Below are 26,028 nucleotides of genomic sequence, written 5' to 3' on the forward strand. Positions count from 1 at the left end.
CAAAAAACCACAAGGAAAACAACAGCCAAGATGAAAGCAGATTCACAGGACATACCCATGTGGCTGTGACTCAGTGGATCTAAGAGAACAAAAACTTTAAAACCCCTTTTTTTAAAGTAAAAGACATGGAAATTGATTTAACAGTAGTGGGCGAACTTGCTAATGGGATATGAAAGGTAGTTAACTGAAAGAACTAATGAAAAGGAGCCAGTGTTCTATGAAAAACTTGGAAGGAAAATAGAAGAGATAGTTGACAAAGCATCCTTTGAGTTTTGGGACTTGAAAAATGTAGAGAGCAAAAACCGACACAATCTTGTTTTGAAACCTAACCAGAACTAAGAGATTTGCTGGTTTTCTGTGGAACTAAGACATATGTAAACCAGTGCTAATGCTGTCATGATAGTTATGTACAGAGTTTGTACTTTCAAGTAGAAATATAAAGAAAATTAATAGATTTTGGAGAGAGATTACCAGCCATAATTTGATTTGTAAATCATTTGAATTGAGACACTTTGGCAAAGCTTGATGTGACAAGGCCAAGCATGTGTGGCAAGGCTCAGTAGTTGGGCAGTTTTACTACCTTCTTGGATTTTTAATTACATGATATTTTATAGGGTTTTTTTTCTCAACAACATTTCTGCCATGGAAAATATTTGACAAACCGACCTGCTTTTTAAAAAATGGTTGTTAGTTTAAAAAAGACAGATCTTCAAGAAGATTTAGTGTCTCAAGTTTGATAAAAATTGGTTTTAAATTCTTACCTGATCAACAAATGAAATTAAATAATGAAATAGAATGGCACATAATTTTGGAAAGCTTAGAATAACAAAGTTTCTTAGAAGACTAAGATGAGGCATATCAAAATATTTAACACTGCTGCTGCTAGTTTAAGTCTCTGTGCTTTCAGGGACTTGCAGACTTCCACCTTTCTCCCAGAGACAAGGAGCAGAGCTCCCCACTTTCCTTGCTCATATATTACCATTGCCACAGTACCGGCAGTATGGAGGTTTTTGGTTGCTTAGCTGACATTTGTGTGTCATTAATAGTATGTAGACCACAGCTTGGAAACCCATGACTGAGTCCATGACTTTGTTGGATCAAATTGTGAAGTTTTTGACTGAGATGACATTATTTGCTTTATGTTTTTTTGATAAATACTATGTTGGGCTCCATAAAGACAGTCTAGACCATTAAGTTGTTTTCATGTTTGGAAAACAGCCTGTTAGCATTCCTTATCTCTTAGGCTTGTCCTGAATCACATCATAGGGCCTCTCTTTGTGCCTGTGTCAGTTCCAGCTGCTTGGGAGGGAGTCCCACAGCTGTACCAGCGACCTGGAGCAGCTGCTAGGTGAACAACAGCTCAGTAGCACAGCATGTCTGCAGGACTGTAAGACCAGTTTCAAGGTTTACAGATATTTTTATAAAAACCTTGCCATGTTGTTAGGCCAAGATGTTAAGATATTAAAAGTCTTGAATATCCATTAAGACTGGGGAAAAAAGTTCTTGATGACTTGTCAAGGTTACCATTGTAGGATAACAAAGTGTTTGGGGCATGTTTTTCTACAATAGATTATTCATTATTTTGTATGGTGGAAAACCATACTATATTTTCTTCTAGATATTTGCCTCATTGTAATTTTTTTCTTTAAGAATCATTCATAAAATTGATTAAGCATTGATAAAATGCTAACTGGAAATTTGAAACCACACTGTTTTTGAAAGACAGCAGTGTTGTTGCCACTGAGCATTCTGCAGTTTTGATTTTTGTACTTCTCTAATTTTTAACTTCTTTATGCAAGCAAGTACTATAGGCAAGTCACTGGTTCCAGTTTTTTTCTCTAGCACAGGAGAGAAGTGCTTATTAACATACTTTACCTGATATTTTCTTCTATATGATCAGTAGTTAGAGGATCTCCTTATTAGTGTGTCCATTAGCATGTGGTTCAGCAGATGATCCTCTACATTTATTGACATAAGACTTAGATAAGAATGAAGGGCATAAAAGAAATTATATTTTGTGTGTCCTGCCTGAATCAAGTTTGGTCATAGAATTTGCTTGGATCAGATGGCTCTAGGACCATTAGATTTTGTACATCCCTGGTTCAAAGGCTATTTGCATTTTGCTAATTGTTGCACATTGCTCCTCTCCAGCCAGCTGTTGTCATGTTGTCCAACACAGTGCTTTTAACTTAGCCTAATACCATGGACAGATACAATTGGTCTGGCTGACATCAGCCAATGAAAGCATGAAGGTTTGAACTGTTTGTCAGAGTTGAGTCCTGAAAACAGGATGGAGATGATCTGAGAAAGCTTTGTTTATACAGTAATTCTCATTATACTTATATGAAGTTAGACTTCACACTTTGGTGCTATTCAGAAAGTATTGCAGCAAAAATCATGTATTTAAATTAGACATAGAAATTTCCTAATTAGCCTGCTGGCAAAACTACCATGATTTTCAAGATGCTGAATGCCCTGTGTTCCTCATAATCAGACCAGCAACAGTTAGAAGTCTTAGGGATTTAGAGGTTTGATTTTTAGGAGTCCAGTTTGAAAATTGGGCCTACGTTTCACTGAAACACTCTTTGAAAGTATTGACAGGGCTGCTGCATCTCTGTCATCACTGATTTCCACTTAGACCTGGTTTGGATGTGTATGTACATGCACATACATATATAATCAGGAGTAACTGTCAGAATGTGGTATGATACCCATGATGATAAAATATTTGTATTTCTGCAGTCCTTTTGACAATAAGGCTTCACTAGATAAGAATCTTTATACTATATTTATACTGACCCACATCTCTGCAAGGATAGTTTTACAGGTGTAACTTTCCCAACAGAACTGTGTTAGCATCTCCTTGCTAGGAGAGCAAAGGCTAAGGTTTCAAAACAGCTCACAGATGGGCTGTGTGTATTTTATATGTGGAAATTATCTCATTTTTCCATACCGTGGTTACAGAACACGTATTTTCATTTGTTAAAACTGTATGAATACTAAAATATAATTAAAATTTGTACATTAGAAGAAAAAGAAATAGGAAAAATCTGATCTTTGCACCTGTCATTGAAATTGTACTATATTTGAAGTAAAATGTGAGGTATATGCCATCTGGTGGATAGAATAATTCATACAGTTTTACTGCAAATCTTTATATATTTTCTCTGCTGCATTATCACTTTTAATTGGCATTGGTGGGTATTTCTTCAGTCAGAAAGGGCAAAAAGCCCTGAAAACTGAATTTGAGGCAAAATGGAATTCCAAATTTGGCACTGGTGTTTGATTAGACAACTGGGTGCTTGGAAGAAAAACTCCAAAGCCCAAATGGTAATGAAACCATTTTCCCCCACTTCAAATATTAATTCTAAATGTTTAAAATTGCGTACCAACTAGTCAAAGATCATACCTGACAGACCTTTCTCCAGGCTCTGGCTTGTTGCAGATTATGAGGTGTTTGCCATGGCTGTTGCTGTATCTGCACTGGCACAGCAAATAGGGCTTGGGCAGCCTTTCTGGGCCCCTACACCCATGTCCCACAGCATCATTCAGGTGCCTTTGCCTGCAGGTCACAATTCCATTTTCCCACCCATTTGGAGCACAGTTTCATTAAATATCATTTTCTGCAGAAAGCTGTGCTTCTAAAACTGTTGGATTGCTGGTTGGTGTGAATGCAGAGGTGACTTGACTATTTAAAAAGCCTAGATTAGGCAGATACATTGGAGAGCATGGTCACTTTCCAGTATTTCTCTTTGCACACAGTGCTACATGGGGGCATGACTTCATGGTACACATCTCAGGATGGTTTATGGAATAGACATAGTACGGGATAACAAGTGGAGCAGTTGATAGAGAATTTCTGTTATATTGATGAATGGTTTTTATTCTTTGCTCTTTTATGGACATGAAGGAATGTAACATCCTGTTAATCTACTGGAAGACTGATAGTACAGCTCCCTTGTTTTTTCTTCAGATTGACTGACCAAATATCTGCAATTAAAATATCTAAAATTAACTTTTCAAAACTTACTATTTACTTGCTTTAAACTTTAAACTTATTTACTTCCTTTAAACTTGCTTTTAACTTTTTCGAAACTTACTATTAGCATATTAGAAAATAATGGAAATACTTAATAATGTCTTTCATACTGAGGTTTACTACGGATTTGATCTAATAAAAGTTTGTGCTTATAGTCTGAAAAGGAACAGATTATTCAAATACAGTGTAATCAATGCATGTGTGAAATGGAATTGTCATCACCATGTTATGTCATTGTTCCACTAGCTAATGAAAAGGCAAGGAAAGAGCTGAAATACAATACAATGGAAAAAACAAGTAATGCTATTGCTTCCACATGCTCCTGATTTCCCTAATTCACACTAGCTCAGGTGTCTGGAGGTTTATTAGTTCAGTCATGGTGCACAGGAGGGAGATAAAATTGTACATGGAAGCATTCATGGTGTGTTTTATTACTGGAAGTAATGGACTACTTTAGAAATATTTTTAAAGATTCTTCTTGACATTAAACTTGCTTAGAGGAGATGCAACAGACTTACTGTATGTGACTCCAGACTTCATGGAGTTTTTATTCTCCTTGTAACTGAATTATTTCTCAACATTCAAAGATAAATAATGTTTAAAAATACAGTAGAACAAGTGTTCAGCTTATTTATGAAAATTAGAGTTGAGATGTTATTTGCACTGTGGTATTATACAGGCTTCTTTCTGAACTAAGCTGCTTTGGCACTTTTTTGTGTTGAATATTTAGTGAAGAAAGAGCATTTACAGCTTGTTTAACAGTCCTTTAACTGTTTCACTGGTCAAGAAACACATCCTCAGTAGAACACTGCTAAAATGTTGATGAGCTTATACTTCACATGGTCTGCACTCTTGCAGAAGCATATGTATGCTATACTTGGAGTAAATTCTCTGGTTTGTGCTATGAGTCTTACTGTGACTAAAATGTTTTGTATGATTATTTACCCTCAGAAAGGCCACAGCACTTCAAAAGGTTCAACAAACACTGGTGTCGAAAGTTGCTTTGAAAAGAACTTTTCCCATAAACTTGTAAGCATTTTCCACATGCTGCTGTTTTCTCCCCTGAAATTCTGAATGACTTCTATCATATTAAAGAAAAAAAAAAAGGTGTTCTTCCCATCCTGGTTAAATGATGGTCAGCCAAAGGAGGAGCTTAAAAAGAGGTCATTAAAAAAAAAAAAGTGCGTGTGTATAGGTATATTTTCCTAATGATTGTTGGGGAGAGTGCTTGTATGATATTTCAGGGGTATTCAAGGATTCCTTTAGGCAATTTGTGGTGAAGCCTTCCTCCACTCTTCAGCTGAAGAGTGCAGTTAGGGAGACTGGTCTGCTTCCATCCTGTGGGACCAAGTAGAAGGGTCAGGTCTTTTTCCAGGTTTTGTGATGTCACGTAGGTCCAGATCCCATGTTTTATTTAGGACAATTAGGTCTGTGATATATATATCAAATCTTAGTTTTCTGAGATATCCATTGCCTTACCAGCTTGAAAATCCTCAGAAAATGGTTAAGGTTTGGTTTTAGTGTTTTGCTGAATTTCTTCTACAAACCAGACAAAATAATTGTTTTCTGAGCTGAATTTGCCCATCATGGAGCCAGCCTTCCTGGCTTTTTGTGCTTATATGGCTTGAACAGAGATGATATTTTCTCTTGGATAGTCTTATGCCATGACACTTACATTTATATGAATATAAACAAAAAGAAGTTTTATTTTGAGCAAATTATCTTAATATAAAAGATCTATTCCATTTGCTTTGTGTTGTTGATTAAAATGTCCTTTTTTTCATGTATGTATTTAAAAACATTTAAAAATCTGTGTCTAGTAAAACATTGCTCTTGGCAAAAGGATGAAAAGAAACATTTTTTCATGTAAAAAACATTACAAACACTAAATAGAATAGATTATATAAAAGAACAATTTAAAATGATTTTTTTTTCAGTCTTCAATGCTATTTATTTCAAACAAGTTTAGGCTTTAAAGTTAGTCAAGCCTCAAAACAGCCTGTGAATTTAAAAAAAATGGAATGTCACTCCAACTCTTTACTAGGACCTTTTAGATTTAGATTCCTTGTTTAAAAAAACAATTTTCCCTTTTACTTCTATTACTTGAATAACATTGTGGGCAAAGCTTTTTTCTTGTTTATGTCACTATCAAGGCTATAGAAAACAATTTTCCTACCAGTAGGTGGAATCAGATGAAAATCTTAATTATTAAACAGAATGTAGCTGTATTTTCTGATCCAGCTAAAAAAAATCATCTGAGTTGCTTCAATTTTGAAATTCAAAAATAATAGCAGCTTTCTAAAAAATATGTAGCTCATGAGAATAGAAATTAGACTAATAGAAAGTTATTATTTATATTTAAGAATACTATGACTTTGTCACCGATTCCTTACATGCACTTTTGGAGAGTACTCTTGGATAGGTTAAAAATGTTGCATGAAAGAAATTTCTGTTATTAGTTAATATCTGTGTCTGTTCAGTAGGCAGTTATTCTTCTGGGCAACTTTTTAATAAAACTTTATAATTAAAATCTTCAAATTATGAATACAAATATAAGATACAAAAAGAATACAGTGCCAGAAACTTATGAACATCTGGGTTTTATAGACACTATTTTAGAAAATAATTCTGATCATTTTTGTAATTTTTTTGTCTTACATTTATTCCCAGACCTCTTATAAAGAAAGTTGGCTGTATAATTTATTTTATACATTTATTCAGAAGAAAAGAGGGAGTAAAGGTTTCCTGGTAGTGTGTATAGTTTCATGTATAGCGTGTATAAAGTTTTGGCAGTGTTAACTCTTAGTTTTACATTTAATTAAGGTAGCAGGGTTGTCACATATATCTCTTCTGAAAAATCTGAGATTATGCACAAAAGAGTGGCTGATTCACACACCAGTTTATCTTCATCCAGCTGATTGAAAGAGGTATGGAATCCTTTGGAAAGCTCAAGCAGGAGAAAAAGGTTTGTCCAGCCTTGTTGTGTTCGTGGCAGTTGAGGGAGAGTTGTTCAGCTAAGAGCAAGATGCTGAGGTTAGACATTACAGATTTTCCTTCTGATTCTTTCTCTGTTCTCACTTTGAAAATGCTATTTACATACTCATTTTTTCCATGGGTTCTGTATTTGTAAATCCATAGTAGTTTTATGTACTGATTTTGGGGTATAGTTTGTTTTCCTTCTGGGTGTTTTGGAAAGTGAGTGAAAATATTCACCCACCCAGTACTTGTGAAACTTTTCAATAAACTTCAGAAATTAGGAATTTTACAGCAAAGAAAATGTTAAGGTCTTTAGTGATGGACAATGCAGATTTTCCAGCTTGCCTTTGGCAGATATAAAAAGTGCAAGTTAGACTTCAGTATTTTATTTTTTTTAATCTGCTAAATATGTCTCCTGCATTCTTGCCTTTCGTCCTTCTTTACTGAAATTTTGTGTGCTGGAGAGTTCCCATGTATGTTCTAGGAGGAAATAATTTTTCATGGGAATGTTTTTCTCCTTTCACCGAGGACAAGCTTTCCAGGGATGGTTTGGATGAAATTATACAGAATATTTGTGATGAAAAGTATAATTTACTGGAGCTCAAAATGCAGCTTACACTTTCTCAGTGAAAGGACAGGGATGTTTAATGTATTGCAAATGCATGTCTTGGTATGGACACAGGTTCCAAAATTTTTGAAGAACGAAAGCCCTCAGGGAGAAACCTACACAGACAAATTCATGAAAGGTGTGTGGGAGAACTTGTAACACCAGAATTCTGCATCTGGGGTTTCCAGCTATGGGACAGACTTGGCAAGCAGACCAAAGGGAATATGTTTGCTGTTGTCTTCTTTTTTTTTTCTTTCCTAGGATGTATAGTGTAGTAAAATTCTTTGCAGATATGCACTCTCTATAGTTCCATTCAGACAGAGAAGCAGAAAGCTAATGAGTTATGGATTTAAGGATTTGTAGGAAATATGGAGTTTGCTTCTGTTCCGTAGCACAAAGTTTCTGCTCTTTGCAATGTCAAAGAAGGTCACTGTGAAATTAAAGCTATATTAGAATTGACTGCTCTTAATTAAGAGGTCAAATAATCAGTCTTTTGCAGAGATGGATTGTTCTCTTTGGAAGGAAAACAAAGTTGAGTAATAGGGTACCTTCACCTTTTTGTCAAGAAAATCCCACAGCTGGGGACAATGTCAGCTTCTCTGAAAACATGTCACACCATTTATGACTTGTGCTGGCACAATAAACTCTTAACTCTCATCCCTCAGGCATTTGTATTGGTTTGTTTACCTAAAATTTCTTGATATTGTTGAGAAAACATTGCTTTTCTTCCTTGGACTGAAAGAGCAACAAACCCCAAAAAAGCTGTTGATGTGGGTTGGAGGGAACAATGTTGTTCATCTGTTGGATTCCACAGATGAATGGGACGTCTTGTAAATGCTATTAGGTCCATATGTTATGAGACTGAAAAATACATGAAAAGTGTATTTGACAGGAAAAGCATTTGGTTTTCTTGCTGACCCTGTGCTAAGATGAAGAGAGCAAGGATGTCTTAAGGGTGCCTGACTCCTGACTGTGTTAGTCATGTCAATGCTTTACCTCATGTCCTTCAGGTGATACTGGAGTTCCTGGTGAGAGCTTAGAAACAACTCAGAACTGACGACTTAAATGAATGTAGACTTGTCAGCTGCCTCCTCTGTCTTCCTATATTTTTTTTGTGTGTGTGTGTGTGTATGTATGTGTAGGGACACGCTTCAGAGTGCTGTCAGTTTAGTTAGATTGACAAGCCTACTTGTGTAGAAAATAATATGTTCCAGACCAGAGTGACACGATGATCTTAAATTCAACTGATAGAGAACATTACCAGACTATACATGGAATTTAGATAGTGTTGTGTTTTTCTACACAAACCCTAAGTCCCCAAAAGAAGGAGAGAATTTCGTTGTTTATCTGCCAGAAGTGCACTTAAATTGTATTTGAATAAATCTGATTATTGTTTTGTTGGAACTGCCAAGAACGGATTGGCTGTCTTGCAGTATTTCTTTGCATAGTGGATCATGCTGCACATTAAAGAAGCTTAAAAGAAGAAAGCAGTTTCTGTGCTAGATGGTATCAGGGTTCACGCTTTGGATAATGATGTGGTTGTAGGCACTTAGAATGAAGATTTTAGTATGGACAGCAGAAGTTAGGAATTTTCAGCAGAAGTTAGGAACTTTCAGTTCAAATTACATCTTTTTTCAGGTGATTTTTTTCTAAATTCTCAAACATTTCTGCAGCTTTTGTGGAGTAGTAGCTATAAAAGACTATGAACATAAGCAGCACACAGTATATATAGGTAAAGCTACAGATAGGTAGAGCTGCTTAGCTAAATCCATTGTAAATTTAAAAATTTTTTTCCAGTTACCTTCTTTCAAAATCTTTTTGCTAAGAAATCATTAATGTCTCCTTTAAAACATCCATATACTTGAAAATGTCAGTTCGTTCTGAACTAAATGCCTGTAGGTGCCTTGCAGCAAACTTCACTTTTATCTTGGAATAAATGTCCTTTTAATTAAGAAAAACAGTTACAACTCTTTGTCTGAACTTTATCATATTTATTCATTATATTAAGTTTTTTAAATTCAGAACAACAATTGTTCCCTGCTTTACAGTGGAAGTAGAAGCTGACACTGAGACTGGAATGAATGTAGTAAAGATGAGCATCTTTTCAGTGATAATCTCCCAGTAAAAGTAGGGCCACCTGCTATACAGAAAGTGGTTTTGTTGGAATGAAGGAACAGGATTGTCATCTGAGATGTCCATTATTTAAAATACTAGCAGGTAGAACATCTGCTGACATTTCTCTCTGTTTCCAGTATAACATTGGCAGGCTGCTAAAGGACCATAGCTGGGTTTTGTGACTTGTAGTTTCAAACATATATAATAATGGTAGGGAATTTCTTTGAGGAGCTAATCTGTGTTGCAAACCTCAGCATGGTTAGAAGTCTGTACAACATATTTTCTGTAGGAGAGGTATCTTAAAATATTTATATGATATGTCTCTACCAAAGACTGTAGATTTTGACATTTCAACAAAAGTTAATCATGAGCAAGAAAGCAGAAGGCTGAGTGTGTACCTCCTATGTTGTCATACTGTGTAGAAACACTCATTTCTGGGCACAAAACAGGCAAGAAGAGACTACAGCTATTTCTCTCACTCATTACCCATATGAACTTCTCTTCCCTTATTGTTTTACTGTTGCCCTTTTGCTCAAAGTAATTGATCCATCTCTGACTACAAAAGATACAATGAAATTGGCATATATGGAAAAGGTGTTTACGCTGTTATTTTCCAAGGGGTTGTCTTCTAGACACAAATCTGAATGGGAACAGTGAACCAAATTTTAGAAGATCCTAAAGGCATCATGCCTTGTCAATCAAAAGTACATTTTCCCTGAAAATAACCACTATATTCAGGGAATATACATAATATTTCTTCCAGCTTCTAGCACTTGAGAAAATAAACCGGAAATTGGTATTAGCGAGGTTGGATACTAAAGCACATCTTAAAATATCAAAGCAATACCAGAGGATCAGTTATTAGAGTTAAACAAATTATTTTTTTCTAAAGAAAAGTCCTTGACATGTAATTGTTGTATGATATTTCATTATTTTTAGAGAAATAAAAGATTCTGTAGAAAAGTTTATTTTATGAATCCTAGGAAGCCTTATTCAATAAAAGCATGCATGTGAAATTTTTCTTGCTTCAGTTTTGGAAGAGTGAGATAACTGCATTGTAATGCCAGAGCCTAAATACTTAAAATGGTTCTAATGTATTGATCTTTGGGGTGTTTAATGACAAGGTGTTAAGAAATTTTATGATTTTTTTTGTATAGCCTTAAGCTACTTCCTGCTACTTTTGCATTACTTGCCTAGATGATCTTGTATTTAAAATTGATAGTCCTAATAAATATAATAATATTAAAACATTTGTTATAGAGTTTTTTTCCCAGAAATCATTATATCTGTTTTCTTTGAACATAATGCTCTCTGCCATGTGCGTTTTTTATGTACTTATTGCTGTCTGGTAATTATTGTAAGAGAATACTGAATGAAGCTATCATGTTTTACTAATAGTTGGACATTTTACATGCTTTTTACTTTCCCACCATCCCAGCATGCAACTGTAGCATATCTTTTGAGAGTTTTTCTTCTGTGTGTTTCCATAATTGTAGAGAAAGGTATCTTAAAGACAGTAAGTGGTGTGTCATGTTATTTAAAAAGAATTCAGAAGATATGGAACTCTCACATTTATGTCACATGTTCTGCTACTCAGTGGTTCTTCAAAACTCCTACTAGTCAGTGGTTTTCCTGCTTTTACCTTTGTCATCATTACCTTTATCACATACTTCTTTTTTTTTCTCCCTTCCATAACTTGTTATTCTCACCTATAATCTTTTTTCAATCAGTGTTTGTTCCGAGATCAAGTTACTGAAGAGCAGTATTTGAGGGATAACTAAATAGTAACAAGGCCCACTTCTGAGATAAAGTTACCCAGGTTACCAGGTACGGAATTATTCATGTTTATTTGAAGTGTGACCCACATTAAGGACCCTTTCTGGGGAAAACCACAAAATAGCCAGTGTGCTGCAGTGCTTTCATGTTGGCTCCATCGTGTATCTTTAATTAACAAAAACAAGGATTTGTAAAGCTGCTTATTTCAGTTCCTGTACTAGCAAATACTCTCCTTCATCTACTTTGTGTTCCTCTGGGACTCTCTTAAAGTAGGATACAGCTGTTCTTGGAATTTTTTAGGCTTGCAAAAATGACTTGTGCACCAGGCCTTTCCTTTATAAATTGTGCCCCCTTGTGAAGAAGTATGGTGGGTCAGTAGGAAGGACAGCATGAGAGCAGAGCAGTGTGTGGCAGCCTCAGCTGTGTGCTTGGGAACTGGTTCTAGAAGACTGTAATTAGAAATAATCCTCTTCTGTTTATATAATTTGTCTCAAATTTTTTTTCTATTAATCTGTACATTTTCTGCAGTAGTATAATTGTATTAGTAGCTTAGAGGTGAGAAATCTAATGTGGGAAGAATCGTTTTACTTCTGCTTACAGTGAGTTTACATCATGCCAGTGACCTTATTTTCTGTATTTATAAATATGTTTTCGAAGTTGCTTCATGGCTGGCATTGTAAGTTAATTTTTTCTATAAATTCATACAATACCAAGCAAAATGCGGTGCCTTCAGATAAATTTAGCATTGCATCATTTTATTTGCAGTAATGTAAACACAAACTCCAGTAGGCCTGCAAAATTAAACATTGAATGTATCAGATTTTATTATCTCTGTGTCTGTGATCACATTGAAATGATTATGGAGTTTTAACAAGGAACAAATTTCCACAGACTGTTGGGAAGTAGACTTGTAGGAGCTGCAGAGGTGAGGCAGCCCCATGTGCAGTGCAGCCACGGGATTAAGATTTGGCAGCAGAGTTCTTTTCTCTGCAGGCTCTCAGGCAGTCTCTGTAGACGGGAACAGGCTGTCACCGTGGGCTGCTGAAAGCCAGCCTGCACTTTCTGCTTGTGTTGGCTTGTTTCAATCTCTATAAGTTTTGTCATTTTTCCTGCCAGATGGTATGATATGGATATGGTGAAACACAAGGGAAAAAGGTATGGTTCATGTAATATTAACTGTTAAAAAGTTTTTCTTACTCCAGGGATAATAGGAAAGCTTTCCTTCGTCAGAAAGAAGAATGTAGTGCTGGAGAAAAATATATTCTTGCTTTATTAAGCGAGCCATTTCTTTCTGGAACAACTTTCTTTTCAGTCAGTACTTATCCTGTTGTTGTAAACAGTTAGTAATTTTGAAGAGTCTGTGTTGTTTCCTTTTTATTTCAAATAGGGATACTGAATGTGAATGTTTACTAGCTTATTGTGTTTAATTGATTGTAAAGCCAGAATTTTAGCACATAAAGTTATAAAGTCTACTTTTTTTGCTTAGTATTGGGTTCTAACTCTGTAAATAATGTAAATATTAATTACATACATTTATTTTTTTTACTTTATTGTTTTGATAAAATACTTAGATGCCATTAATGAAGTTGACATTAAACCCCCGAATGAATTTTGGAATCTTACTGTGACTTGATGAAGAAATATTGCATGTACAATAGGATTTATAGAAAACACTGGATATTTTTTAGTAAAGAATATTGAAATCATAAGCAAAGTATGTAAGACTTGTTTTTTTGAACATGCAGTAAAATATAAATGGAAAAAAATTCTGTAGCTATCGCTTCTCCCAGTGTAATCAATACAAAACTGTTCAGTAGAAATGCAATCAGGATGACATTTGATTATTATGGATATTTTTATAAATGCTAAAAATTTGGTTTTGTCTTATTTTCCCGTCATGTGCATGTGAAGCTAAAATTACACTACCCACTAGTGATGATAGAGAATTGTTTCATTTTCTCAAACATACGTTGTACTTTTAAATAGTCTATAAAACTTGCAAATTGTCTAATGTTTAAATGTACTGGACTAGTCTTCCAGTAAAGTAATATGTTTCAGGAATTTAAACTGAACAGTGCTTTTGACTTGAGAAACAATTTATTGTGTAGGTTGGTTTATGAGGGGATCCAAGTACCTGCTTGTGAAAAATAACACAACCCTGTTCTTTTTTGTACGTAAGCTCTCATGATTAGTAAGAATAAGTTGTGATGGTTACACTTAATGAACACAAACTTTGTATCTCTGTGACAACTTTTCTTACTTTCACTTAAATAGCCGGAGTTTTACTTTTCTGATACCTTGTAGTTTGGTTGTGTTCAAATCAAATGACCTGGGAAGATTATGACAGAGCTTTGAGGTTTTAAGTAACGTGTCCAAATATTAATTTTTTTTTGTGCTGCTACAAAATCATAACACAAAGGGGAACTAAAGGTTGATACATTAAAAATATGTTAAATTGTATATACCATGATAATGTTTGGCAGCATTAGGTTGTGGGACTTACTCTCCAAGAAGCAGAATAAATGCATAGGAAGATAAAAGTTCCTGTTTTAAAGTGTGTACACAGTGATAAAAAGGTGAGTTGTGGGTTATACAGATAGGGCATTTTACTAAATTACCATATTACTAAGTAGCATGTAAATATGGGCTTTTGCTGATATATTAGTAAGTCTAGGGCACTAATGTCCTGTAAGTGAATAAAATACACAGTCAGCCAGTCAGAAGATTAAAAAAAAGAATGACTGGACAAAATGTTGAGTTACAGTCACACATGTGTCAAGCATATATTGAAGGAGCAGTTAGCAAGCCCATTCTTAGTTTGTGGAATTGTACTTGTTGCCATCTTTATTCTTTCTTACCTTTCTATTAATTTAGAGAGGGGACATGACTCTCAGCCAGCGTCTTTTTTGTATCAGTCATTTTAATAAAACCAAACTAGTGCCCAAGCTTTACATCTTCATTTTCATAAGTAGCTAGACCTCCATCATTACGTCAGTTTGTTTTCATGTGGTCTTTACATCTTCATAAGCAGATTTCATTATAGAAGAATGCGTTAGTACAGTTTGTAGAGTAACTTATGGAATATAAAGACTGAGTTTGAAAATAGGTTTTAGAAGTACAGATGGAAATTACTTTTTTGCACCACGCAGTTGCCCTTTGCAGTGCCAGTATTGCAATAGGTTTACATATTTAATGTAGATTTGGCATTTGATGAGATTTCTGTTATGAAAAGCATATGTAAACTTTTCCCTCTACGGAATAGATTGTCCTTGATGTGGTTCTGAGAAGATAGGAGCCTGGAAATTATCTCTCCTTGTTTATTCTGTTCTACAGTAAAGATCCATTAGATCTATCTAATCTTTATAAAGTACTGGTTTTCTGGGGTTTTTTGTCCCTGATATCACCTTCAGTTTTTATCGTAGCACTGTTTGAACAAGTCTTCCTGCTTATTCTCAGAATGATGATGCTGTGACAAAACTGCCCTCTAAAGATCTTAAGAATGTACTTGTCAAGTTGAAATTATTTGGGACTTGAGTAAAATGTTAAGCTACTGCTAGAGTTTCATGGAAACATACAATGCTTTCTACGTTTTTTTGTCTTTCTGTGATAATTATTTAAAACAAGAGCAAACAACCATTTTTGCTTCATAGTTAACTAAAACATCCATTACAAATTTTCCTCCCTCAAGTACATGAATAGTTTGTTATGTACATGAAAACTTGCTGCAGTTAATTCAAAACAAATCTGTACTCAGCTCTCCCAAAGCTGTTAAAGAGCACTATTTCTCATTAAGGTGAAGCTTTTCAATTTTAAAGAATCCTAAATTTGGCTCATGTACTTATGGATAAATAAGTCAAAATGTTTTCAGAACTGGTGTGATAGTATGAAAGAGAAGCTTGTAATAGGAATCTAGGTTTTATCCTTCATTTTGTGAGGCTAAGCATACACACAGGTCACTTATGCATGTAATTCAGTGTAATATAATTGCAATTTATAAAAATGATTACACTGAGCAGAGTGGCTATGAATTTTGGTAAGGAAGCTGTTGTATATACAAAGTTTAGTTGAAGCTAATGCTAAAGCAAAATAAATCTCATGGATGACTAAACTCTAGTCCCTGGGTCTGTAACAATCCCCAGAGAATAAGGAAAGTTAGTTTAAAATATTTTTGTTCATCTGGTCTTAAGCCAGATGCCTTAAATTCTGAAAATCAAGCCTCCAGTGACATTCCACTCCAATGGGAAAAGAAAGGAGAACATATACTCTGATCCTGCAGAAACTTCATCAACAATTAAAAAGTGTAATTTAAATACTGAACTACTGTGCTCTTATTCCTCCTCCCTTGTTCAATCACTCCACTTTTTCACTCATACTCATTCTCTTAAAACAAGAATATTTACCTTAAAAAACATGTTTTAAATGTGATGAAGGAATTAGAATTTTTGAAAATTGCAAAACTTTAGATTTAGATTATCTATTTTGTGAATTTCAGTCCAGTTAAACTGAACTGAAAATATAATTAATGAATCAATGCCCCATGTTTAGATCTTGGACTTGGCTTCCAAAGCTCCCTTTGGAGACAGCATCAATTTTAACTTAATAACAATGTTACCACCCTTGCATCATTTTAGCAGATTTGGATGATAATTAAAAACTCTTTCAGTGACAATTACTGCCATAGATTGTTTGATTCCAGTTGTCTTAATGTACGTATGGCTATTAGTGTGTATTCGGTATCTGTCATCAAAATTGTTTCATAAAATAGAAATATGATGTGAAAATTGAATGTATGGTGTTCTCTAGAACAGTTATTTGAAGTTAACAGGTGAACACCCAGCTGAGCTGGCAACAAGGAAAACAGGAAGTTATTTTTTTAAGTTGCCGCATTGTATATTAGTTCACAGTGTCTTCACATGTGTAGCTTTTGTACACTTACAGATGCAGTGCAGTCTTCCTTAGCAGCTAATGACCAGGGAAGATGAATAGTGTTGAAGGTACTGCCTTCTTGATCCAAGAAGGCAACATAAGGAGAATTGCTGCATTGTACCATGATGGATCATTGTGATCGCTTAGTTTTAGCTGAAATTTATATTCTAAAAATTTACAGGATAGCCCTTTTTTATTCTTATCTTTTTGTAGGGTTGTTGTTAAATGTTCATTGTGAACAATGATGAATGAAGACTCACTTTTTATCAGTAAATTATAATTAAATATGTAACTTCAAGGTTAAGTTTGAAATATCAATATTCTCTTGTGACTTTGGGCAAGGAATTTTGCCTTTTCTATTTCTGGGTAATTTTTAAAAAAACCCTTAAAGTGGAAAATGCCTCTTTATAGAACAGAGTTATTTTGTTTCATGAAATCATGTTCTGTATCCTGACCTAAAAGTCTATCAAACAATTCAGTCATGAAAACTCTGAGAATTTCCTGGCCCCAAAGTACTATCCAAAATAATCTTATAATTATTCATGTGACCCTATGAACCCAACAGCTGAAGTAGAAGCAAACAAATAAGCATGGATTCAGTGTCTATAAAATTAGAAAATGAGAACTAGATTTCCTGTGCTAAGGAAAACGTGCTCTTTTATTAGCTGTATGCCATGAGTAGGATGCATAAACTTCACAGCTGTAGTAATCTGCCTACCAATCTTTTACTGTAATATCAGTTAAAATTGGTTATAAATAAAAGTATTTTGTGATACAGCAAGGTTCTATTGCACTTTACATTTATTCAATCCTTAGGTTTCTGTCTACATATCTGAACTATAGACTGTTTCTGATAGATGGGCTGAGATCCACCTTTCAATGTAAGTCCAGAATGTAAAGTACAATAAAATCCCATTATGAACCCTTTTTGATGCAAATAGAAATAGTGATCGTATAATTAGAAAGGCAGCTTTATTACATGTACTTTGTGTCTGAGCTTTGGCATATTTACTCTGAGCTTGAGATCTTAAGCAATTCTGAGCAGTTTGTCTACTTACAGGGATGCAGCATTACTCTGTAAAAACAGAATTAGCCAGCTCTATGACCTTTAACCCTTGCCACTGGCTATCTTATGAATTTTAATGTGAGAGACATGGGAATGGAACAGACTGTGTGCTTTCTGAATCAGTTATAAGTATACATATTAACAAAATATTTTTAAAGAACACTTAAGGCCAGGGTTTGGCATAAGCAGCTATAGTGAACTTTGAGAAATAGATGAGATTGTAGAAAGAGGATGAGAAACCAAAGTTGTAAGGGATGGTGAGATATGGTCTTCGACAGCCATAATTTTTAGGTTTTTCCGTTTGATTCTAAGATGATCATGTTGACAGGAGATCTCTTAAGTGGTTTTTTTTCTCTACTGTATGTTACTCCCAAATCTTATTGTCAGTTTATAGATCAGGACTATCCCACTAAGCTCATCTTTCAAAGTCGTTTAAATAATCAGTTCACATGAGTAGGAATGCAGCTATTTTTAAATGTGTGAGTTCCGTGGAAGGCTTTCCTCAAATGGGAAGAATACAGTTGATATCAAGGTACAAACCCATAGAGATTTCTGCCTGTATCTGATGCGTGTCTGGAGTTTTTGTTTGTTTTTTAGAGAAAATCTAGACTTGCTATTGCTCTACATACAGAATAATAGTTAAAAAAAAAACGTGGGACATTTGGAAGATGCAGTGATCCATTTTAATAGCACCATCCTTTATGGTTTGACTACCAAAGACCTTTCTACTATGATGAAAGGAGGAATTTATAAATGAAAATATTAACCTGTCCTGAATTGAAATTGTTTCATCATGACACATTTAATATTCTAACATCTAAATTATTTGAGTGAATTATTTCTGTCTTTCTGAGAGTTTTAAGCCTAATTCGCCTATTTTAGATAATGTACATAGCTACACCAAAACTTCAGAATCAAAAATTCAACCTGCTAATCATCCTCTTGTTTTAAATACTTTTTATAACATACCTGTGAAGTTTTATATGAATGCTTTTTTTCCATCAGTAAGGTATATCAAAAGTCATTATTAAAATATATTTTTGAACAGCGGTTATGTGTGTGGTACTTATACTTTTATGTTTAAAACATAGTAGGTAATAAGCTAATAACCCAAGAAATTCCAGTCCACATGCTCAGGTATTCAAAGACATGATCCACTTCAGGCTAGTAAAACTATCAGCTTTTCAATAAAAAAAAACCAAGGTGTGCATTAGTTAGATGGAGATTATGCAGATGTTTATTTAAAAGAGTAATTTATTTAGTTACTAAGGCAGCAATTTTTTCATAAATTATGTTGTTGGTGAAAGTTTGGAGGAAGTAAATAAACACTCAGGAAATAAAACGAATACTGGCTGCATGTAGAATTGACAAGGGTAGAACAGAAAACATTTAACAGTTATAAGTTGCAAAGTACTAAAAAAAGATAAAAAATATTTAAAACTCAGTTAGGAAGTGAACTTAGGAATAAAATAATTAATAACTATTTATTTTTTCACATACACACTTGTACCAACAGAGTTGTAAATAACTGACTCTGCCAGAAATGATATTTTGGCTTTTCCTAGCTAAGATTACAGAGGTTTCTCTCAGTGGCAAGGGCATTGTTTCACATTGCTCAAAAGTGATGTGAAGAACTCCTGTTTTGTGTTCTGTGTCATCCTGTCATTTTCTCTGTAATCAACTTGAAATTTCAAGTGTTTATGAAAAAACTTCCAAATTGCAATTAATGCCTTTTAGCAGCCTCTGTTTTATATCTTAAGTTGATTCTTCTTAGTAGTTATTTGAATCTAAATTATAATACCTGCCATGAAAAGTAGGACTTTCTCGGAGTGGAGGTACTGTTTTAAATCTGTATCTTAATTAGATCACACTGCTTTTTCTGTCTTCTAAATCTGTGAAGTTCATCTTTCCTTTGGAAAGGGCTATTTAATACTGTTACCTTACAGAAATGGAAAATAAGTAAGTAATAGCAACCAAGTTTTTATCAGAAGTAAAAATGATGACTTGTTCGAAGTTTCGATCATCTGTTACAATTTCTGTTCATAAATCCAAATGTCAAATTAATTTTTTTTAAAACTGTGTCATCATTTCCTGATGATAAGGAATGAAAAAAATTCTCCACTAAAGGCGCTTGTCAGATACCAGAACTGAGTAGGGGTGGCTATTAATATTTCTGAATAATGTTGAACTGTACTTAAGGATTATTGCCTGTGCAAGATAGTTTGATCCTCATTAAATTCTGTTTCTGTTCTTGAAATTATCTCATCCTTAACAGGATGCAATTCATAAAAAATATTGGCTGGTGAGGTAATGCACATTCTGTAATTGCAATCGAAGCTGTAGAAAGTTCACAGAACATCACTTAATGAATATTAGTGTTTGGGCACATCTGTGCTTGATCGCTCTTTTGGCAGCCTTCCAGCTGCCATTGACACTGATTTCCATGTTCCCAGGGTCAGCTCATCTGTTTTCTGTGTGTCCTCTGCTGCTCTGGGCCACACTGCCCATTTACAACTTACTGTGTAGAACTGAATACTCAACAGAATTTGCTGTTGAGTAAGTGAGCATTGTTGCTCTGTAGCCCAATACTGTTGTCTTGTGCTCTGTGCTGACATTCTGTCAGCATCTTCCTCATCCCTGAAGAGAGCACAAAAGTTGGAAGGGTTTTTGAGAGCAGACATTGCAAAAAGGATATTGGCAAGACAGCTGCTGGAAGGGTTTCTTCTAAATTGCTGGAACCTGAAGATCATTTGCAGGACAGGAAAATATCTGGGTCTCCCACAGTGACTGCATCACTGAACATTGGAAAAGCTATGTGAGTATGCTGGAAAAAGCATTGACTCCTATGATGAAGAGGTGCCTGTAGCCTTTTATTGCTTTTCTGTGATCTGTTCTTTCCTTCAGGTGTGTAAGGGGACTGGACAGGCTCCAATGCATGCACCTTCTCTGCAAGTTGTATGTGCCCTACCCCAGCGAGGGCAGCTTCTGTTTCAATTGGGAGATTTATTCCTACTATAAGGAGAAGGTGAAGACAATATAGCATTCCTTGTATGTTATGAAGTACACTTCAGATTATACCATGACACTGTATCCTCTTTTTTTTTTCTTATTTTTTAAAATACAGTACACTGTTTCAGCAGTCTAGGGATACTTTAAGGAACTTTTCCAGTACAAAAACTGGCATCTCAGCAGGGAAGTTATTCCATTTTAACACCATGTGAAAAAACATAGAAAACAAGATTTGAGCAAGTTAAGATATAGACAATACTCTTACTCCGTGCAATTCTTTCCATTTTTGCTGAATTGCATATATTTCACTGTGAATATGTATTTATAGCTCTAGTTTTCTTGCTGATTATTTATCAAAATAGCCCTTTACTGCTATTTCTTAAGCACATATGCAAACCTGTACCAAATGTCTGTGTTTCAGCAAAACTTTCAGGTGGTGGTAGTTCTTGTTCTCCTGTTGGTGAAGCTGCAGGCAGGCTAGGTAGCAAGTGCCCCTGCTGAGTCTGTCAGTTCTGCTTGGTGGGACATTTGCTGGCTTGCAAAGCCACCTGAAGGGTGGTGTTCAAATACATTTCCAAAAGCTGTTGAGTATGAAGAAAGGCATCATAATATGTAACGGTTTATTTGATTGCATTTTATTTTAATCTGGGATGGCTGTTTGTACTTTGAGAATGTTGCCTGTTAGCCAAAAATGTTGGATCATGAGATGTTGGGAGAGGATCTGTGAGTTTGATGCCATCTTGCAAAACTGCCAGATAGTTGTCTTTGTGTTTGCTGCAGGGAGAAACTGCAATAGAGTGTCATGACAAACAACAGATCAGAGAAGCTTGGGTGAGGTAGTTGCCCTGGTTTCAGGTAGGGTAGAGCTTTCTTCTTAGTAGCTGTTACAGAGGATTTGGAATGGAAATGGTGTTTCATCTCCTGCTGGGCTGGACAGTCAAGAGTCTCTCACAAATCTCAGTGGTGCTACAATTTAGAAGAGCTTACAATTGAGTGATTGCATTCATCCACTTCATCTGGAATAATAAGTTGGGAATGAAATTTCATTGACCACAGGTTTTATCATAAACCTTACCCTGCTTGTTCTTGTAAATACCAGAACTCAGTTAGACACATAGCCAAAAATTTAATCAGCTGTCCTGGTGTGTGCTTATTTGGTTACAGGCTGCTGAGTACCACCAAGAAGTTAGTGTTCTAGCAGTCCAAATGTCTGACTTTTGTACTCCAAACACTGAAAGCCACTTATCAAAATGTCCAGTTTCTTGAAAGGATTTCTGAAGACCTCACCTCTTCGATTGCTGAAGTGAACAAGACTTGCCAGTGAACAGAGCTGAGAAATAGTCCTGACAGAGCAGACCTTTCTGCTGTTTTCAGCATCCTCTTTGTCAAACACAGTAAAATCCCTCGGCTTTGAACAACCTGCACAACTGTTTGAGATGTGGCCTCTGGCATGTCCTCTTGAGAGTATCATGTACACAGTAGGGAGAAAGACAAACATATACACTATTGTAAGGATAACAAAAAATGCATTCGGTGTTTAATGTATTTCAGTTCTTGTAATTGATACATCAGTTCTTATAATTGATCCATAACAATTTCTGATACATAATCAGAAATTGTTACAAGACAATTCATATTTTAGAAAGACCTTGAATTAAAGATTTGTACTTTAGCAATGATCTTGAAATGTCATGAACTGATGAATGGGGGTATGGTCATAACCTGAATGAGATAAAGCTGAGAAAATCCAGTGTGTTTCAGAAAATTAACTATCAGTAGTACCTATTTTTTACATTGTGCTGGAGTACCATTTTGGAAGACATAAAACTGAAATATTGACCAATTCTGTATTAATGCCTCATTCACCCAAGTTCACCTTGCATATTAGTTTCTTTCAGGCAAAGGTGTTTTTTTGCATAGCAGACTGTGCTTGTATTCCATGCTATATATGTCCAATATATAAATGATATAATGATGGAATAAATACATGATAGAATGATAAGTAAATAAATGATAGAATAAATACATGTAAACACAATTGGAATGGTCCTTGGTCATGACTTCCAAGAGACCACTGTTAGCTTCATTTGACCAATTTTAGTAAGGGTTTTCTTCTGAAAAATCTGCAAGGCCAAAATGAAAAATCACCCACAGAATTTCCTCACTTTAATGTAATTTTTCTTGGAACAGAACAAATTTGAAAAGAGCAGCGTTTCCTGTGTTGTTAATTGTGTTTAGGCTTGTATGTTCTGTGAAACCTTTGTGTTTTCAAAGGAGATGTTCAAATGATCTTCAACACATACTGTCCTGAGAGTTATTACTTGCTAATATACCACTATGACATTTTAAAATGCTTTAAAAGTGTGCAACAAATGAAGGCAGGCTGCTGTCAGCATCCTCCGTCACAGAAGTGCTCTGTAGGTGAACAGCCAGGAAATCAGACTGAAATGTGTCGTACCAACTGAACACATGCACACACCTCCTACATTTCAGCATTTAATCTTGATCATTCAGGATATCTCGATAGATGTGTTTAGAGAGTGTTTGGACAGATGCATTAAAACCTCATTACCCTTTTGTATCATATTTTTACAGTGTAGTAGCAATAAGCATAATTTTTCATTACTATTCTTTTTTTCATTACTATTCTTTGCAATGAAATTCTTGTGTACACATATTCTTCTGTACATATTCTGCTGCCTAATAAATGGGATGTTTTTAGTCAGGTCATAATTCCAGTTTCTGGGTTTCAAAAGCACAGCAGCAGCTAGATATTTGACAATATGATAGTATGCTTCCAAGTTCTAAACTAAATACCTGAGGCAGACAAAATATGAAAAGAGAAACAAAAAAGACTACAGTGAGAGATACATGTGAATTTAAGTAAGAAATTGCAATTATTTTTTATGAACTGCTATATCTGATATTTCCAGTACAGCAGTACCCATGAACTCCAGCTTCATTTTGGGGGAATATGTGTCATAAACTGGACATTAAGCTGCTGCGGTGTTTGGGTTTCTGCCATTTCTACACAGTAAAGCTATAGTAATGTTGTGGAGAAAAGGACATATTGCAATTTGCAATTCTGTGATGATTAAACAGAAAAAAAAAGATTGCAGGAGAAAACGAAGGAATAATTTCAAGGCTAGCATAAGTTGCTTGTTCTTATAGTTATTTTTAAAGAGATTTTTAATATCTTAGCAAAATACGTCTGTTGTCACTGTAGGAAACTTTTGTTGCCTGAAGGTTATCAATAAGTTAACTTGAAGATACCATTTTAAGTTACTAGAAGCAAAACTGAGGGGCTTTTAAAAGTATAGTTTTGATGATTTATTGCATACATTATTAAGAGGTGAATATTCTATTTTGTTTCCGTGCATTTTCCAAGTATGGACTCGGTTGTAAAGCTGCAAGGATGGAATTCTCTCTGAATTTAATCTTTATTTTAATGCTAATTTTAATTTTTGAGTTGGAGGACAATTTTCTCTACTAGAAATCAGAAATATTGTATGTTGCAAGTAATTTTTATTTTCTTTTTACTTACTATTAAAATCTCCTTAAAAAAGAAAAGAAAGTAAAAAGCTATTTAAGCCATAGTATACTTTTATTAGAATACTGGTGTATTAGTATATGGAGTTTCTGGTTTCATCTTTTTTCTTATTTTAAAAGTGTTGTGTGTTCATTACAGAGTGTTTAGTATTGCAACACTTTCAGAGTCAGATACTGTCCTGAGTTTCTTTTGAGTTGCTGTTTTGTATGCAGTAAGTGAGGCATGGCAACATCAGACTGCAGATGGTTTTGAAATCTTTAATTTAATACGTAAGGCAAAAGTGAGGCTTGGTTTTCTTGATGTGTAGCTTTCAGTTCAGTGCTGCACCTTACTCTTTTTGGTTCACATTCATTTTTAATTTCATTAATCATTCTTTGTTAGTGGCATGGATCAATAGGATCTGGATTCTGCCAGGATGAATTGTAAGCTCTGGCTTGGAATAAACTTCTTTGTCTCCCAGGCAAGATTAAGTTTCCCAATTGTCTGGTGCAATCTCTCTGAAAGGTGGTTTTACCTATCAGGTACCTGAGGGATTTGTTGCTATTCTGATTATTCAGTTCTTTACAGGGGCTGACAAGTATACACATTGTAAGTCTGTATTTTTTCGTAACCTCATCTGTGTGCAGCAGAAGTAACACGCTCGGAACTTTAACACATCAAAACAAACAGAAGTTGAAAATGTTATGTGATGTGCAAAGTCTTTGGAGACAGCTAGTGCCCCAAAGTCTACTTTACACAGAAGAGATTAACACCATTATTCCATGTATAATCTCTCTGGCAAAACACTGTCGCCTATTTCTGTCAACAAATGGTTTCTTTGCTTTGGCAGCTGAAAGAAATTTTAGTTGTGTAGGCAACAGAACATGCCTTTATAAGTTGCAGAACCCAATTTTAAAAATATTTTGGATGGTAACTGCAGTTTTGAGAAGTTAAATTATATTCATTAACTAAATATTTTTTTAAAACAAACTAAAAAGAGTAATTATGTCTACTATGTGTAACACACTCATAGTCCAAAGGTTTACTATTTCACAGTACACCTTTTGAAAAGGTACTTTTAGACAGTTAGCTAAATAAAAGATCTATACACATCCCATCCAGGTACGGCACGCTTTAAAAACACATTTTCTTTCTGAATTAAGGTGGTGATGTGTCTATACTGACAGTCTAAAAGTCTGTGAAACCGCCAGATAGCAAAGAAAAGAAGATAAAGATGCAGGTGTAATATTTCTAGAAACCTCAGACCAAACAAATTTTGGAAAATCTGCAGGGAGAGGGGAAAAAAGAAAGGTGCCACAACATTTCATGCTGTAGTGTAGTACATGAGTAGTGCAGTGCAGTGCATAACAGAAGGTATCTTTTAAAGGGATTGAGCTATATATAACCATAGTCAACATGTGAAAGTTTCTTTTTTTATCTTAATAAATATGTCAGTGGTCTTTTTCAGATAATTGACTTACATTACTAGTTAATTAATTATTATATTTTTAATATAAAATTTTACTGCTTTCCCCCAAAGGTGGTTATTACAAAAATTAAAGCTAAAATAACAAATATCTACTTAATAGATTAAATTGTAATTGATTTTCTGCAATTTGTTTACACAGATGAAGGAACCACATCATTGTTCACCTCTTCTGTTAGTGGAGGGTCAGATCCCTCATGGAGCAGGCAGTTGGATCCTTCCTCACTGACCTGGCAGGGTGAATGCCAGGCTTGGGGCAGAAGTGATGGGTGTGAGATCCCTGTGCTGGGAGCCACTTCCCTCCCTGGATCCGTGGCTGGGCACGTGTGTGTCCCGTGGGCAGGGTGTCGGTGCCTCTGACATGTGGCGTGCACAGGCTGTGCAAACAGCTTCTTATCATTTGACTGAGCACGTGTGCTTGCTTTGTAGGGCTGGCTGCAGCTTCTGCCATGCTGATGGATAGCTGTATTTTGTTTATATGTGGGAAAGGATGGCAACA

The 26,028-nt window shown here is 35.1% G+C and overlaps 1 protein-coding gene across 1 annotated transcript in view; it reads left to right on the forward strand.

The window, feature by feature from the left end:
- The window catches only part of PLCE1 (phospholipase C epsilon 1), a 116,117-nt gene that overhangs the window by 12,639 nt on the left and 77,450 nt on the right, over positions 1 to 26,028 (forward strand). The gene's annotated exons all lie outside the window — the stretch shown is intronic.

This window comes from Ammospiza nelsoni, chromosome 8 (genome assembly GCF_027579445.1).
Source record: "Ammospiza nelsoni isolate bAmmNel1 chromosome 8, bAmmNel1.pri, whole genome shotgun sequence".
Classification (NCBI taxonomy): Eukaryota; Metazoa; Chordata; class Aves; order Passeriformes; family Passerellidae; genus Ammospiza; species Ammospiza nelsoni.